General features: G+C 41.0%; 1 pseudogene; it reads right to left on the bottom strand.

The window, feature by feature from the left end:
- Positions 1 to 2,532: 2,532 nt before the first annotated feature.
- On the bottom strand, positions 2,533 to 2,650 carry LOC126413431 (5S ribosomal RNA; annotated as a pseudogene).
- Between the last annotated feature and the right edge of the window lie 3,928 nt (positions 2,651 to 6,578).

Here is a 6,578-nt window from a genome sequence, read left to right as displayed (position 1 = left end):
AGATATTTGGGTCCCAGTATTGGCTAACAGGGGAGTAAAACTTCATGAACACCTCACCTTAAGCAACGATGGTTCAAAACTAATCATAGGGCTAAAAGAAAATTGTGTGTATGTGTGTGTGTGTGTGTGTGTGTGTGTGTGTGTGTGTGTGTGATTGTGGGCGCGTGCGTTTGCCTGTGCATGTGTGCTTGCGAACGTAGCTGTTAGTGACATGTGCCTTTTATGTAATAATGGACTCACTCGCTACTACTTAAGTATTCTTGTTTATTCATTAATCTGCGTTCACTGAATTTTAACGTCCTTGTAAAAAAAATCATAGATACTGTTTTTACGGCAACAGATGAATATTTCACATAACATCTTCTAACAGATTAGATTTTTTTTCTTTTTGTTGTCCGATGCTTGTGTACATACTGTACTCACTGAAAGAATATCCTAAGATGTTCTGAGACATATTCGTTGGTACCTTATAGTATGATGACGTTCAACAAAGGAATATCTTTGAGAAAAGCTGCTGTATGGTTGGAAATAACACAGCAGTTGAAATCTGTAAATGTAGCCAGGCAGCACACAATATACAGCAACATTTCAGTTAACCAAAAGGTAAGACATAGAACGCCCTGGTAATTATCTGTACGGTTGCTGGCTACTAACCTACACCACATGCCTGCGAAAAAGAAACTTTTTCTTGAAAACATAACACCTAGCGAGGAGGCGGTATTGTAGATCACTTATTTCCAAAGAGCTGCCTTGCCCGACGTAAATCGCGAACGCTAGGTTATGTCCAAGGCCAGATCGGGAAATCAGTTTCTCAACGGAAACATACACTCTCAGAGTCGAGTATATTTAAAGCTACGAAGTACTAAACTGGTCAAAAATATTGATTAGCTCCCTGCCAGAGACGGTCGCTACCACTCGTAAGTCCTGCAGTGTCACGTGCTGTGACATACGCCACAGGCCCCTCTATCTCGTTGACCCCTGTACGGCTGTGCCTACCTCGTCAACCATTTGTCTTGTGTGGTCACATACCATCTGCATTCCATTTCACCTACTATCCCTTCAACTACGGTCTTCAGCAACGATCCATCTATCAGGATGTGCACAACAATTCAGTGTTTCGATTACGCATATTTGCTCATTGTCTCATTTCAGGGCGTCAGTGTAAGGGAAGAGTGTTGTGTCTATAAGATAGTATACATAGGAACAGATGATCTTTCCTGGTCGGTGTTTCAATCAGTCACATGAAGGAATGTGAACTAGAAACCGTCACAAGAAGTTACCGGCATTTTATGATTTCTATATTTTTATTTTTTTTATTTCTACTGTATTTGTTGTTGTGAGGCATAGCAGTGTGTTTTGTGCAGCGTTAGTAAATATTACAAGTGCTACATATTTAAGTGCTGTTTAATATACACTGACGGAAAAAATCGCAACACCAAGCAATAGTTAATGCAGTGTAATGAAATTTCGGGAATATATTTGTCTGTGTAACATATTTAAGCAATTAAAATTGCAAGATCACAAGTCACTGTAAGCACGAGAAAACCCATTTGCAAATGTTAAACGCTGGTACATAAATAACCAGTATAATCCCAAGAATTATGAATGCAAGAATGCAAATGTGCTTTCATTGTGTTATACAAGTACTGAATGTCGGTTTGTGGGATCGAGTTCCATGCATGTTGCACTTGGTCGGCCAATAAAGGGATGGTTAATACTGTTCGTGGATAATGTTGGTGTTGCCGTCCGATGATGTCCTACATGTGCACGATTGGAGACAGATCTGGTCATCGAGCAGGCCAACATAACCTATCGACACGTTGTAAAGCACGTTGGATTACAACAACAGTAAATAAGCGAGCGTTATCCTGTTGGAAAACACCCCCTGGAATGCTGTTCATGAATGGTAACACAACAGGTCGAATCGTCAGACTGAGGAACAAATTTGCAGTCAGGGTGTGTGGGATAGCCCCGAAAGCGGTTTTGCTGTCATAGAAAATAGCACCCCAACTGGCCACTTTCTATTCAAAACACAGCCATTACTGGCACCGAGACAGAACAACCTTTCACCAAAAAAGTTGTTTATAACTTGTAACTGGTTTTAGATAACACTTCAGGCGCAGATCCAATATGTCTAGGACGCAGACAGGTTGGATAGAGGCCCTCAACTGGCCACTTTCTATTCAAAACACAGCCATTACTGGCACCGAGACAGAACAACCTTTCACCAAAAAAGTTGTTTATAACTTGTAACTGGTTTTAGATAACACTTCTTCTTAATTTGGTTTCACTTACTGAGTATTACTGTATAGAAGAGTAGTGACGTAACACTCCGTCTTCAGGCCACGAGTGGCCTACCCTACCGGGACCATCCGACCGCCGTGTCATCCTCGGTGGAGGATGCCGATAGGAGGGGCGTGGGGTCAGCACACCGTTCTCCCGGTCGTAAGATGGTATTCTTGACCGAAGCCGCTACTATTCGGTCGATTAGGTCCTCAATTGGCATCACGAGGCTGAGTGCACCCCGAAAAATGGCAACAGCGCATGGCGGCCTGGATGGTCACCCATCCAAGTGCCGACCACGCCCGACAGCGCTTAACTTCGGAGATCTCACGGGATCCGTTGTATCCACTGCGGCAAGGCCGTTGCCCTAATGATGTAACACAGGCTATTAAATACAACATTTATAAGACTTTCTCGATTTTAAAACTTTTTAATTAGAATACAACACTTGTTCCTACTATAATACTTGTTCCTACATGACCATACATTTGGAAAAACCGTACTTTCCGGAATAATTTTTGTAATTTCATAAGAAGGCTGCAGTGCACACAAAACGAATGCTATCATTTCAAAATGGAATAAGAAAATATATTAAGCTTCTATTACAAGTTTGCTAAAGAGCGAAACTCTGAAATGTGTTCCAATGTTTACAGCACTCTCCCTTACTACTAATAATCAAAATAAATCCAGTATCGACGACGACAGCTGTAAACCGAAATGTGACCTGACTGGTATGTTGATAACCCGACAGATACAGCGGAAGACATCAACCAGGATTCCTGAAGTTACTGCTTCTCATGCAAGCATCAAATGAATTCAGGAAGCCGCCATCTACTGTAGACCCACTGCCCAAAACACACACACACGCGCACACACACACACACACACACACACACACACACAGTTATCAGGTGACTGCCGCAATTGGAAGTCCCCTCGCGACTGTTTTCAGTTAGCAATCGCTTTCATCTACTCCTAACCTACTGTTGCGTTGATAAAATGAACTGAGCTCCGATTTTTACGATTTAAGCAGCGAAGTGCATTTCTTTTACGTGCAACATTCGGGATCCGTGTCATTATCAACTCCTTGCCGTCTAGCGTTGGTACATCACCAATAATGAGAACGCATTTGGCACCGCAGAAACTTGTTTCTATTTTTGAGAGCTATTTATTAATACTGAGACATAAAAATATAAATAAAAATGCTACTCGTTTGACGTTCAATAACATGCGAAGGCTTATGCACGCAGACGTATGTGCACGGATATGAATGGTTGCAAACCGATCTTACAAAATTTCATGGATACAAGCGTACTTCTATCAGGTTTCCTTATGCACGTTCAAGGTGTTTTCTTCCGTTATGTTACTTTGCAACGTAATTCCTCAGTCCGTAAAAATAACGCGTCTTTTGAACAGTATATTCATATTCTTACTTGTGATTTATAAATGACGTTTCAGAAAAGAATTGAAAGCTATTTTCGTTATGGGCCGGCCGAAGTGGCCTGTCCGGTTAAAGGCGCTGCAGTCTGGAACCGCAAGACCGCTACGGTCGCAAGTTCGAATCCTGCCTCGGGCATGGATGTTTGTGATGTCCTCAGGTTAGTTAGGTTTAACTAGTTCTAAGTTCTAGAGGACTAATGACCACGGCAGTTGAGTCCCATAGTGCTCAGAGCCATTTTTATTTTCGTTATGCCTCACACAGCTAGGAAAGCTAGTAGTATGTTTAAAAATAACTTGATATTGAACATTTGTAACTGAAAGCCACAGCTATGTGAAATGAAATAGCGCAACTCGAAAACGAATGCGGAGCAATGTAATCACAGCGAAGCACCACACAATTTAAAGAATAAAGGAAATGTTTGACGTGCTGTCTAACGAAAAAGTTCCTCTAAAGTCCGCCGACCGATATTTCTGTGTGTCGCATTTCTCAATTCTTGTAATTGGCACGACCCGTCCTACTAAAGTTCGATAAAACCAACACAGCCTGATGTACGAGTGCAGCACAAGAACGGCGCATGAATAACGGTGGGACGAAAACAAAGGCAAAGTCTCTTACGATTGCATTCAGATGTTACATTTAGAAAATTATAGGTAAACAGCCAACAGCTACAATCTGCAAAATTGCGAAAGTAATCTCGTAAGCACGAATACGGACAAAAACTGTGCACAAAATTGTCAAGTACACGAGAGGCTGTTTTAAATAATTAGCAATTAATTTTAACGAACTCAGACAGATCTTCAATTGAAGTGCTTGTTAATTTATGCCGATGGTATTGCTGACGAGTAGCAGAAGTTAAAACCTTCAGTCGAATTTTTTTTTTATAGGAGCTACTGGATTTCCTCTCAGACTAAGCATATTCGACGCTACATTCCTTTATTTTTCTTGTAAGACTGAAGCTTTGGCTGTTAAAACTCTATTGTCTTTATGTCTCAAAACTTCGAAATGGAAGCCAGTATCTGTTCTTCGCCAGTGTCCTATAAACACAGAAAAGGAGATGTAGAGAGCGAGAAATGCGTATGTATTTTTCACTTCAAATTCAGCCTAACAAAAAATCAGGGGAAATTAGTATACAATAGAAAAAGGGGAAAAATTTGGCAAATACGCAAAGACGAAAAGCGGTGAAAGGGGAACGCTTCTTCACCTCGTAGCGCAAAGTTTCTGACTTTAAAAGAAAATTATGTCTGAAAACTTTGACAACTATTAAGCTGAATCACTAAATTTTGCTTCCATTTTCGATCATACACGGTCGCACTGACACACAGACACTGTCACCTTAGCATCCCTACGCTTAAACAATCACAGCACTGGGAATGATCAGTTTGTCTCGAATTATTATAGGATGAAGTCTGCTACAAGGAAATTTGCTCTCGAAAAGAACATTTTTGTGAAGAAAAACAGTTCGAGATTTTATCACTACTGCTATTAATTTCTGCCCCATGTTTTGTACAGGTATGTCTCAGACTGGTGTAGAATTTCGTGAGAGCAATGGCAAAATCTCATCTTGTGCTTCATCACAAACAAGTTATTTTCAGGGGGAAAATTTCTTGAAGTAGGTTTTACGGAATAAATATTCGAGACGGAACGGTCATCTCTAAATTAATTATTGCTTAGACATAGGGATATTAAGGTGGAGGTTTCTGTACCTTAGGATGACCGTCTTAACACACCTTTCTTTAAATATTTAATAGTGGGGGAGCGACGCTGATCGAAAATATCGACATCTTTTCTTCACATTCATTTAATGTATACGACCTTTAGAGTAACTTGACGCTTTGCTGCAACACAGCAGCTTTCTGTGGACTTTGCCTCCTGTAGAACTGTCCACCGCCCTCCAACCCCCCCCCCCCCCTCCCCCCACCGTAAGTTTTCCCACTGCGGCTGTTCTCATTCCAGCAAAACGCTCTTTGAATACGAAGGTTTTACTCAACTTGCTAATTGCGCATATCTAGCAGCCAGATGCTCCGATGTGCATATTAATAAGTCTCCTGGAGATGCAAATTCGCTTGCCCTCGATTGGAACTCAGGAAACGAATTGTATCAGATTCGGTCTCAGTTCTTAAGAGTACGTCTGTATATTTAAATACGATCATCTCACTAAAGGTGTCTACATACTGCCATTACACTACACGGGTCAGTATTTGTGTATAATTTTCCAGATTAAAAAGCCATCAAACCATGCGAAATATTGGACTGAAGCTGGCAGTGATTGCGTAATATACCGGCAAAAGTGACAGACTTGCATTCGATTGACGTCATTTCGATGTTACCTGTAGAAACATACACGGCGGCGCAATGAATTGTAAATACGTACGGTGTACAGAACGGAAAGTTCTGATAAATTTATCCAGTGCTCCTAGGCCTCACACTAATCAACACTTCGGAAATCGCTGCATATTCCGAAAAGAGCGACAAATATATGTAACAATGATGAATCTTTGCTTCATGTACCATTTAAGAACGTTCGCTTAGTCTGTATAAGAACTCTAAAATCAACTATTGTTTGCTTCACACTGATCAAAATCACAGTACTTAAAGTCACTGTCCACGAAGAAACGACGCACTGAAATCCTCAAAAACTGTCATCAAGTAGTACATCGTCGCCTTATGTTTGGAAAGGGGAGGAATAGTAAGTGTAACAGTGTAAAACTTGCCACTCATTTCTGAAAAGACTCGAATAAAAAATAAAATTCAAGCCGAGTAATATTCAACATAACTCAAAAAGAGCAAAAGATAGATCGAAGCGCCGGCCGAAGTGGCCTTGCGGTAAAAGGCGCTGCAGTCCGGAACCGCAAGA

The sequence above is a fragment of the Schistocerca serialis genome, chromosome 7, assembly GCF_023864345.2.
Source record: "Schistocerca serialis cubense isolate TAMUIC-IGC-003099 chromosome 7, iqSchSeri2.2, whole genome shotgun sequence".
NCBI classification, from domain to species: domain Eukaryota; kingdom Metazoa; phylum Arthropoda; class Insecta; order Orthoptera; family Acrididae; genus Schistocerca; species Schistocerca serialis.
The sequence above is the reverse complement of the archived record's forward strand: the minus strand, read 5'-3'. Positions and strand labels throughout refer to the sequence as shown.